This window comes from Schistocerca cancellata, chromosome 6 (genome assembly GCF_023864275.1).
Source record: "Schistocerca cancellata isolate TAMUIC-IGC-003103 chromosome 6, iqSchCanc2.1, whole genome shotgun sequence".
NCBI lineage: Eukaryota > Metazoa > Arthropoda > Insecta > Orthoptera > Acrididae > Schistocerca > Schistocerca cancellata.
The window spans coordinates 263219232-263231444 of NC_064631.1; the positions used below are offsets into that span (position 1 = coordinate 263219232).

Consider the following 12213-nt stretch of genomic DNA (forward strand, 5'->3'; position numbering starts at 1 on the left):
TCCAAGGTGGATGTTGATCTTAAAATAGCACTGTGACTGTTCGTCGAGCGGAATCTGAAAGTATGCGTCCCACAAGTCAATCGTGGAATAGAATTTTTCCACACCAAGCTTATCAAAAATGTCTTCAGGACGTGGTAAGGGAAATGTAGCTACCATGTCTGGGGATTTACTGTAGACTTAGTCAGCACAAATACAGAGACGACCATTTGGTTTCTTCACACACACTATAGACAAAGCCCATGTCGAAGCAGAAACAGGTTCAATGACACCACTGTCTTGCAAATGCATAAGTTCAGCAGCTACAGTGTCGCACAGTGCGTGCTGTACCGGACGTGCACGCCGGCAAATAGGCGTGGCATTGTCTTTAACTACAACATACGCTGCAAAGTCTTTGGCACAACCAAGGGCATCAGAAAAGAGTTCAGTAAAATCATCGCATAGTGCGGCAACACTGTCTGCATGGCCACTAGTGTTGATGCAAAGTACATTGTCCTGAATTGCGAGGCCAAAACGTTCAAATGCGTCCATGCCAAAAATGTTCGTAACATCACTAGAGCGGAGCACATGAAAAGACACTGTACGGGTCGTTGCACCATACGTGGCTTGCAAACTACACACGCTGAGCACTGAGATTTCCTGTCCAGTAAAAGCAGTCAGTGTGGAATGTGAACAACGAAGCGGGGCCGAGCCAAGCAAGTCATACGTTGATCTGTTCAGTAAAGAAACTGACGCACCAGTGTCCAGCTGCATGCGAACAGAATGTCCCCAAATGTTCAAAGTTACAAAAAGTTTCCTCGCAGCGTGCTGAATGCGAGGGGAAGTGTCTGACAAAACTTTATTCACACGACGAGCTGTAGAAGCATGTGAAGCAGAAGGCTTTGAATGAATGGTCCTAACATCCATAGGCTGATGTGAATCATGATCATGGCGGTTGCCGTTGCAGTGATGCCTAGGCAAGTCACGCGAATGGGAGACAGGTTGTGACTTAGAATTTTCCTTACTGCACATGGCTTTTACATGTCCCTTCTTATTACAAAAATAACACAGTGCTTGACGGGATGGGCAACTGTCCTGTGGGTGGGCACGGAAGTAGTTCAGACATGATTTCAGTTTCTTAGTGGGTGCCTGGTGTGAAACGTGTTTACTTGTGCGCGAGGGGCGTGGTGTGGCTGGCTGTGATGGCAGGCGGGAGGGCACGTGTTGTGCCGTGCTAACAGTACACACACCCGGGGTCATGTCGAACACGGAAGTAGCCATGTCTAATGAATCTTGTCTGTCCAGCAAGTCCACTACTTCCTGCAGAGACAGGTTTTTAAATCTTGAGGATTTGTTCGCAGATACGGTGATCCGCCACATTCTGCGCAATAGCGTCTCTAATCATTATGTCCGCATATGAGCATCCACACAAGCATTTAAAGTCACAATCAGAAGTTAGTCCCTGAAGGTCTGCTAACAAAGATTTATTGGACTGAGAAGAGCCACGCCGAAGGTGAAAGAATTTGTAGTGTCAGATACCACATTTACACTGTCATGGAAATGGGAGTTCAAAGCATCAATCACCTCATCGTCCACCGAGCGAGGTGGCGCAGTGGTTAGCACACTGGACTCGCATTCGGGAGGACGATGGTTCAATTCCGTCTCCGGCCGTCCTGATTTAGGTTTTCCGTGATTTCCCTAAATCGTTTCAGGCAAATGCCGGGATGGTTCCTTTGAACGGGCACGGCCGATTTCCTACCCAATCCTTCCCTAACCCGAGCTTGCACTCCGTCTCTAATGACCTCATTGTCGACGGGACGTTAAACACTAACCACCACCACCACCACCACCACCACCACCATCTCATCGTCCGTTGTAGTTTGTGGGCGGGTGGTGGGAAACAATTTCACGAGCACACGGTACAACACAACACCCACGTTGGCAATGGAAAAGAGCAAGCCGCTCTGTACCTGGTATGTTGTAAGCTGCGAAGTGTGCCTCGGGCTGGGCGATGTATTCTGGCCAGCGTTCAACTTCAGGATTGAAGACACGAAATGGCAGCACCATCGGCGATGGTGTTGGTACAGGTGATGGCGTCAGAGGTGCCGAAGTAGCTGCAGTTTGTAGAGTGACCAGTCCATTTATGGCAGCAAGCAGCTGCATCATTTGCTGAGCCTGAAAACGTACAAGATAGGACAGTGAAGCCTGTTCCTGTGGCGAAGCCATGGTTTACACAAATGAAAGTTGTATGCTGAGGCTAGCACGAAAAGAAAGCAGTACCGAGCAAAAAAGGAAATGATAGCGGAAACCTCGTCGCCAGCTTTTGTATCCCGCCTGGAAGGCTGCGTGTGGGTAGGAGCAGGAAAAGGTGAAAATCTCTTGGTACTGCAATGTGAATTAAAATCAACTTTACTTTAGCACAATACGTAACTTAGCCCTGAGGTGCGAAGCTGAAGCGAAGTGTCCCGGCCAACTGCTCTTGATCAAAAGGGGAGAATCTGCAGTGGAGCTCGTAGAGCTCCACAGCACCGGCTAGAGGGCGCTGTTGTTGGTGTCTCGTGGTAGTGCCAACCTAAGAACTCTTATACGCCGTAGCATCGTTGCTATCGATACCACAGGAAGAGCATTGTTTACAAAATGCAACCCTGTCTGACTGGCTATTATCTCTATTGGATCTCTTGATTTCCCTTGGGGAGCACACATTTGCAGCCATCATAAAACTCTTTGATGATGAGAATCTTCTGTGGTATACCATACTTCCCTAACACCTGCCACAGCACTTGATGTTTCACAGAATAAAAAGCCTTTTCAAAATCAATGAATACCAGATACATGGTTGCCTGCAATTTGCTGTAATGCGATCCTAAGAGTATTAATAAGATCAACACAAATGTGTTACACAGTCAATTATCAATTGAATCTTTAATCCAATTTAGAGTAACTGACCTGCTTTGACCTCTTCCTTCACCTGTTCCTCGTATTTGTCTTTACAATTTAACTACTTCTTGAAGTGCTCCTCCCATCTCTGTAGCCATGCATGTTGGTTTGTAACCATCACACTATCCTTTCTGTTAACTGGTTCTTCACATCCAAAGTTCTTCATTGAGAGTCTGTAAAGCCTCTTCTTGATGATTTGGTTTGATTTGTACTTGGCCTCGGCTAAAACTCTGTGACAGTCGGTAGAGTGTAGAGATCGTTACCAAGTTACAAAGATGACGTTACACAAAATAACAGTGCTGAACCGAAATGTCGACGTGTGTGAGATATTTACTTCACCAAGAATTGTAATTAATCGTTCATAATCGATGTTCAACTGATTGATGATGAAATATTAATGATAAAACCGATAGTCACATGCACAACAAATTCCCTACAAGCTGGTCGTAAAGTATCTAAGAAATCGTAACAGTAGGCTTGTTATTTGAGTCAAAGATTCTACACAAGCGCTACAGTCAAATATTATTGCTGCGCGTAATTATTACTCGGGAGTTTCATGTCAATAATTTGATAGAATTTTAAATCGCAAATGCACGACTTGGGGCACTAGATTGTTTTATTGCACAATATCAGTCACTTCCTAACCGAGCCTTGAGAAGAAAACTTTCCCAGGTGTTGGGGGTATTTAAATTATGTGCTTCGGACCTATCACTGAGGTTCCATAAACCACTGGCTATTATGAATGAAAATTGTCTATCAGTGTTCGTTGCCTAAATCACTGTCTAAGTAATGCTTACTTCAATTATCTAGTTAAAAGTTCACTTTATTCTAGTAGGTAAAAATCCTCCATTCGAATTCTAATCCTGTGATATTTGAAGTCAGAAGATCATATTACTGTGTCGTAATAGATCGCAATTATTCAATCTCAAAAACAATCTAAGCGCGCCTACATGGACGAGTGTTCAAATATATGACCTGCTTCGGCTAACTCTCGTAACGTAGTGACAATGCATTGAATTATACTTAGTCATTACTCACGATTCCGAAAGAGCACTCACACGGAGTATTCTTAAGGTATTGTTGGTTCTTCTTTGCGAATGTTAATTTATGCTAATTTTGCAATTTATTATGATTTTGATTTTAATTTTACAGAAATTTAATCTTTCTTTCGTAGATTGCTAAATTGACAAGTCTTAGATTCCTGATTTAATTACTTGTTATTGTCCTAATAATAGTGATAAATGGAACTTCGTTCGCTTATTCACTTTTCTGGGAACTTGGGACTTGGGGGGTATTGGGAGCTAATTTTTGATTTTTATTTCTCATCGTAGGAAGCGGCATTACAAGCCCTTTGGCGATATTGTACAGCTCCTTTATATTTCCTTGTCTTGCTGCTTCTTCTGCTCACTGGGCCTGCTCATTTATCCATTTTTCTCTCCTTATCAACATTCTCACTTTTTGTTTGCCTCTGTGTGTTCTTTATGCACTTACATCTTCTGTGCTCTTGTCTCACAAAGATTTAACTTTTGTTGTAGTTCCTTCCTGCAGCTAACTTCCTTCCATGAGTCATCAGAGATCCTTTTTGTTCCTTTGATTTGTCTTAAATACTAATATGTTCTCTCCAACATCTAGATAGCTGTCTTAAGTTTTTGCCACCATGTTTCAATCCTTCCAGCAAAAAGTTTTTGTCAGAGGATCTGGAATCTGTTTTGTAGTTAAAGAGCAATTTTTTCCCCTTTGTATTGAGTTTGCCCCTGTATGGAGTTTGATTCTATTTGCCACTGTCTTCAATCTGAACTCTACCAAAACTAGGCAGTCATCATCTTATGGCAGTTGCAATGTGGAAACAATGTGCCTCCAATGACCAGGTCATGCTCAGTGCACTTATCTGTAGGCAGTTAACCATTTGCATTCTGTTCTCAATGTTGTGGTACACCAATGATGTATTCCATCACATTTTTTTATGTCTCTACTATAAGTTTGTCAAAGCACTCAATTTAGCTCTGTATAAAATGCAACTTTTAATTCTCCTTCACCTACTTCAGTAGGTGCAAAACATTGAATTATAGTGATATTTCACATATTTGTTCTAAAGCACACAGTTATTATCCTTTCTGACACTGATTTCCACTACAGGAACCTCCTTTTGCAGTGCACTGCATCTTCACCTGTCTTGCCTACATGCAGCAGCACTCAACCATTTTTTGTTTGAACTTCCCTAGAGTCTGGCCACCTTACTTCACTTAGTCCCAATATATTCAATCTGTAGTTCATCTCCTTTTTGAACTGTCTTAGCCTTCCAACCCCCCTCAATGTTCTTACATTCCAGAATCCAATATGGGTTTTCCTTTTCAGGCCAAAGGTCATATCCTTAAGATCTATCTGGCAGTTTCTCTTTTTAATGCATGTTGTCAGTCCACAGTGCCTTGAGTGTCCTCGTGGGGCTGCCACCTCATGGCCTGCATGCCTGCCAAAGATTTATATCAGCACCTTACCCTTAGATAGCTTGCCTTCACCTTGACTACAGAACACTATCCATCCCTCCACAGTGATGCTTAAGCTCATCACTGTTGTCCTGGTTACCAAGGATCTTCCTCTGCCCACATTAAGGGCCTGCTGCCACACAATCATAGAGAGGGAAAGGAAAGGGTAGGGTAGGGTAGGGTAGGGTAGGGTAGGGTAGGAGGCATGACATTGAGAGACACACTTTGTCCTGTAGACAGACACCTTGTCGGTTGTCATCCCCATGTAAAAAGCAGAACATTGGTTACAGCTTATTTTGCAGATAACATGACTCCTTTGCAAGTAGCCCCGCCTCTGATGGGATAGGGAATGCCTCTGTCCAGATTGGATTAGGTTGTGGTGGGATGATGTGTGGGATAGGTCTTGCATCTAAGAGTTTGCAGGGACATGACCCATGAGGCAAGGGGTTGGGAACAGGTGTGGAGTAGGGATGGACAAGGATATCGCATAGGTCTGGTGGGCGGCAGAATATCATTCATAATAAGGCAGAGCTTACCGAAAACAGTAAAGAGAGTATGAGTTTCTGTATTGAGTTGCAAGCTGTAATTGGCACAGCTGAACTGTTTGATTTTAGGAAAAGAACTACTTCTGTTAGACATCCCAGTGCTGAGGGGAGATAACTGACGTCATGAGGTAAACAAAACTAGAAATAGAGTGCATTACTGAAGGAAAACATGTTAAATGCAGTGCGCTATTGCATATCATCTACTAGAACCATTCATTTCTGAGCTAACTGTTTCTCTGCGGCCATTCCAGGGTTGAGATACTCATTTATTTAAGACCCAAAGAACTAAGTGTTAAATCTTTGGAGAGCTTGTGAATAGGAGAGTCAGTCTTCAGTGATGGGTAGTGTAGTGCAATGTGATGATCATTGTCAGTGACATACAGAATGTGTTCTGTATATCACTCGTCTTCAACATTTATCTTCTTGATGCAGATGGGCCAACTCTTCATAATTATTCATTTTATTTATTTTTTCAGGATTTGGTGAGAATCATAGTTTGTGTGTAAATTTTTGTTTCTCATGTGAAAGTACTCACCAAACAGTGGCAGAACACACACATAAAAGATTACAATTAGGGAAAACTTTCAGAGCCAGTGGATCCTCCTTCAGGTGGAAGCGTTGAAGGGGGAGGAAGAAGGGTGAAGGAGGAGGAGTGAAGAGGTCTAAGAAAAGGGGTAGATTTTGGGAAAGTCACCCAGAATCACGGGTCAGGAGAGACTAACCAGACGGGATGAGAAGGAAAGACTGATTGTTGGGGACTGCACTGGACAAGATTTGAAAACCTGAGAGCTTAAAGGTGGAAGACAGGGTAACATGCAAGACAAATTTACTGCTTAAACATTGTGCACGAATTAATAAGAGTGAAAAGATAAGTCTATTATGCATAACAGAGGAGGAAGGCGGCGGCAAAAAAAATGGACAGGTAAGAAAATGAAATGTGTAGAAAACTAAAGAATGCGGAAGAAATTAACATAATTAAGGCCAGGTGGGTGGTGAGAACTGAGGACATGTTGTAACACTAGTCCCCACATGTGGAGTACTGTGAAAAATGGTGTCTGGAGGAAGAATCCAGATGGAATTGGCACCAAGGTCACAATTGTCATGTTGTAGAACATGCTCTGCAACATGATATTGCTTGTTGCCAATATACACCCTCTACCTATGCCCATTCATCTTAACTGATAATTTGGTGGTTGTCATTCCAATTTAGAAGGCCGAACAGTGTTTAGATAATAGTATATGACGTGTCGTTTCACAGGTGCCTCTCCCTTTTGATAGTGTGTTTTGCCAGTTGTAGGACTGATGTAGGTGGTGGTATCAGGGTGCATAGGACAAGTCTGGTAGTGGGACAGTCACAGGGGTAGGAACCATAGTGTAGGTAGATGGGTGCAGAAGGAGCATAGGGGCTGACAAGAATATTGCGGAGATTGGAAGGGCAACAAAAAGCTATTTTAGATGCCTTCTATCAGAGATTTTGCCCACCACATCTAGAATAGCTTTTTGTTGCCTTCCCAATCTCCACAACATTCTTGTCAGACCCTATGCTCCTTCTGCACCCATCTCCCTAACCTATGGCTCCTATCCCTGTGACTGTTCCCACTGCAAGACTTGCCCTATGCAGCCTCCTACCATACCACCACCTGTACTAGTCCTGTAACTAACAAAATATACACTATCAAAGGGAGAGCCACCTGTGAAACAACACACATCATATAACGAGTGTTACGTAAATACTGTTCGACCTTTTAAATCGCCATGGCAACCACCAAATTATCAGTTACAATGAATGGGAATAGGCAGAGGGTGTATACTGGCAACACCCAATGTCCGGTAGCAGAGCATGAGCATGTTCTACAACATGACAGTCGTGACCTACACGCCTGCTTCACCACACAACCGCCCCCCCCCCCCCCTTCCTGTATGTCTGGGGATTAGAATAGGCCTGAGGTATTCCTGCCTGTCGTAAGAGGCACTTCCCTCCCTGTTGCTCCCACACCACCTACTTCGGGAGCAACATCCCCCATAGGAAAGATGACACCCACCAGTGGCTGAATAGCCCAAAAGCAGCTGGGTTTCACACTCATTCTCAGTCCCGGAGACTGAATCAGTCCTCCCAGCCAGGGAAACCCAAGGAACAGTGAAAGAAATCCAAAAAGAAGGTCACCAAGACCAAGGGAATTGCAGTGGCACCCACAACACCGCTACCTATAAGCTCTGCATCTGCAGATGAGGTGGAGATTCTGGTGTTTGCTGAGGACCTATATCTTGCCAGACTCTCAGACACAATGGATATAGACCGCTCAGACAAAAAGTTGGTGGCAGCAGGTGACACTGAGGTGTAAACTGCCTCATTGAATGTTCCATGCCTTCCCAGTCTCATGATGACGTCATCCTCCAGTGGAATTGTGGCGATTTTTTTTTCCACTACCTGGCTGAGCTACGGCAACTGTTAAGCTTTACACCTGCTCTCTGCATTGCCCTCCAGGAAACCTAGCTCCCAGCAATGCGGACACCTCCCCTCCGCAGCTACAGGAACCGTAGATACTATAATCAAGTGTCAGGTAGAGTTCACTTTTATGTCCTAAACTCGATCTGTAGTGAAACTGTGCCCCTTCAAACCTCTCTTGAAGCTGTTGCTGTCAGAATAAGGACAACACAGGAAATAACTGTATGCATTGTATATCTTTCTCCTGATGGTGCAGTACCCCTGAATGTATTAGCTGCACTGATTGATCAACTCCCTACACCTATCCTACTTTTGGGAGATTTTAACACTCATAACACCTTGTAGAGTGCCACAGTTCTTACTGGCCGTGGCGGAGATGTTGAAAATTTACTGTCACAACATGACGTCTGCCTCTTAAATACTGGGGCCACCACAAATTTCAGTGTGGCACATCTTTGTACATTGATCTTTCGGTTTGCAGTCCTGGCCTTCTCCCATCCATCCGCTGGAGAGCACACGACGACCTGTGTGGTACTGACCACTTTCCCATCTTTCTGTCACTGCCCTGGCATCAGGCCCACGGACACCTGCCCAGATGGGCTTTAAACAAGGCGGACTGGGAAACTTTCACCTCTGCTATCACCGTTGAAACTCCCCCACATGGTAACATCAATGTGGTGGTTGAGCAGGTAACTACAACGATTGTTTCTGCGGTGGAAAATGCGATCCCTCGTTCTTTAGGGTGGCCCCAGCGAAAGACAGTCCCTTGGTGGATGCCGGAAGTCGCTGGGGAAATTAAGAAGTGTTGGCAAGCTGTACAGTGGCATAAGTGGCACCCTTACCTGGAGCACCTCATAGCCTTTAAATGGCTCCATGCCCGCGTTCGCATTTTATCAAGAGGCGGAAACAGGAGTGTTGGGAGAGGTAGGTGTCGACCATTGGGCACCACACGTCACTGTCCCAAGTCTGGGAAAAGATCAAATGAGTTTTTGTGTACCAGACCCCAGTAGGTGTTCCTGGTGTTAACATAAATGGCGTGTTATCTAATGATGCAAACGCGATTGCCGAGCACTTTGCTGAGCGCTATGCTTGAGCCTTTGCGTCAGAGAATTAACCCCCCCCCCCCCCCCCCCCCCCATTCTTTCGCACTCTCAAGTGGCGGCTGGAAGGGAAAGTCCTCTCGCTCACTACACGCCACAGTGATTCCTATAACCCCCCATTCACAGAGTGGGAGTTCCTCAGTGCCCTTGCACATTACCCTGACACAGCTTCTGGGGCAGATTGGATTCACAGTCAGATGATTAAACATGTCTCATCAGACTAAAAGTGACATCTCCTAGTGATATTCAACAGGATCTGGTGTTGTGATGGCGTCTTTCCATTGCAGTGGTGGGAAAGAACCATCATTCCGATGCTCAAACCTGCTAAAAACCTTGTTGATCGGGATAGCTATCAGCCTTGGCTATGGGAGTCTGGTTTATGGCTCGTTGGCGCACTCAGTGTTCCGTTTACTTGACCCAGTGCATCACTGTGATATTTGCCTAGCGACAGTGAGTTTTAGGACGGTCCAGTGACCAGCGTCTTTATGGAGGCCGGAGTCCGTCCATTGCAGGTCAGGCATGCATAACTGCTGGCCAGTTAAGTTTCACAAGTTCGTAGTTCTCCTGTACATTTGAATCACCATCTCCTTTTCCTACCCACAGTGGTTCATCTCCTGCATTGACGGCCTAAGTCAGTGCTTCCAATTGCAGTTTGTGTCCAATCCCTTCTTTCGAAACTGGAGTCCTCGCCCTTACCATCTATACGTGAGGTCCATTCACGTACATCTCCATGGTGTACATCTAGGCTGCGTCTTTGCCTGGATCTTTCACATGGCCCTAAGGACTCAGTTAACCCTGCGGCTCTCTGCTGCCACTTTCTCTTGATTCTTGACATGTACCAAGGCAACGAAGTGGTTTACACCAACGGCTCGATGGTTGGTGCCTACGTTGGCTTCGCGTATGTCCATGGAGGACATTTTGAACAGCATTTCTTGCCCGATGCCTACTGTGTTTTCACTGCTGAGCTGGTGGCTATATCTCGTGCTCTTGAGCACATCCCTTCATGCCACGGGTAGTTGTTTATTCTGTGTACTGACTCCTTGAGCAACCTACAAGCTATCGACCAATGCTACCCTCGCCGTCCTTTGGTACCGACCATCAAGGAGACCATCTATGCCCTCAAACGGTCCAGTCGTTCAGTGGTGTTTGTTTAGACCCCAAGTCACTCCTGAATACGACGCAACGAACTTGCCGACAGGCTGGCAAACCAGGCTACGTGGAAACCGCGTATGGAGATTGGCTTCTCTGCAACTGACCTGCGTTCAGTACTACGCCCGCAAGGTTTGTCACTTTTGGAGACAAAATGGCGTAACCTCAGCATGCACAACAAACTGCGTGACATTAAGGAGACTAAGAATGTGAGGCAGTCCTCCACGCGGGCCTCTCACAGGAACTCTATGGTTCTCTGCTAGCTCCGCATTGGCCACACTTGGGTGACCCTCGGCTACCTCCTGCGCCATGATGACCCACCTCAGTGTCGATGCAGTGCCCGGCTGACAGAGGCCCATATCTTGGCGAGCTGTCCTTTGGCTGCCCTGCGACAGACTCTTCAGTTACTGGACTCGTTGCCATTAATTTTAGCTGACAACACCTCATCAGCTAATTTAGTTCTAAGTTTTATAGATGATGGTGGGTTTTATCATTCTACTTAAATTTTAGCGCATGTCCTTTGTACCTTTGTGTTCTCCACTCTAATGCTTTTAGGGTGGATGTTTTAATGTGTCAGAGTAGCTAGCTTTTCCTTTTTATTTTCGTGGTTGACCAGCCACGGTCATCTGCTCTCTTGTTTTTACCCCTTCGACCTGTTTCTTGCTTCTCTCTGTGGCTTTCTTTTCCTGTTTTGTCTGTAGTAGTGTTGGTTGTCCTTCTGTCGTTCTTCTGCTTCTTCCTGTCTCCTGTTATTCTGCTGACGTCTCCATTCTTTTCTTCTTTTCTTCTTTCCCTTGTCTAATTATTTTACTGGGAACAAGGGACTGATGACCTTGCAGTTTGGTCCCTTCAATCCCCCCCCCCTCCTCCCTCTTTTAAACCAACCAACCATCACCACACATGCCATGTGGATTCTTCCTCCAGACACCATTTTTCTCAGAAATCCACACGTGGGAACTAGCATTACAATAATTCCTTGTTTCTCGCCACCCACCTACCTTATTTATGTTAATTTCTTCACAGTAACTACTCCTTTCTTCACTCTATTTTAGTTTTCTACATATTTCATTTTTTACCTGTCTATTTTTCATCGTCCCTCTCCTTCCTCTGTTACATACAATGCACTTAGCTTTTCTCTTTTATTAACTCGTGCATGATGTTTTAGTAGTAATCTCTTGCGTATTACCCTGTCTTCCATCTTTAAATCTCAGGTTTTCAAATCTAGTTTGGTGCAATCCCCAACAATCAGTGTTTCCTTCTCATCCCTTCAGGTAAGTCTCCCCTGACCCGTGGTTCTGTGTGACTTTCCTGAAATTTACCCCTTTCCTTAGACCTCTCCAGTCCTTTTCCTTCACCCCTCTTCCTTCCCCTTCAACCCTTCTTGTGCCTGCAGGAGGACCCACTGGCTCTGAAACCTTGCCTAATCATAATATTTTGTGTGTGTGTGTGTGTGTGTGTGTGTGTGTGTGTGCGCGCGCGTTTTCTGCCGCCGCTTGGTGAGTAGATTTTTGTATCATGTGAATGTTTGGATTATAATCTTGTACTGCTATCTTGGTGATATCATTTGATGATGAGAC

The 12213-nt window shown here is 45.0% G+C and overlaps 1 protein-coding gene across 1 annotated transcript in view; it reads left to right on the top strand.

The window, feature by feature from the left end:
- The window catches only part of LOC126190990 (ankyrin repeat domain-containing protein 12-like), a 115230-nt gene that overhangs the window by 52448 nt on the left and 50569 nt on the right, over positions 1 to 12213 (top strand). The window lies entirely within an intron of this gene.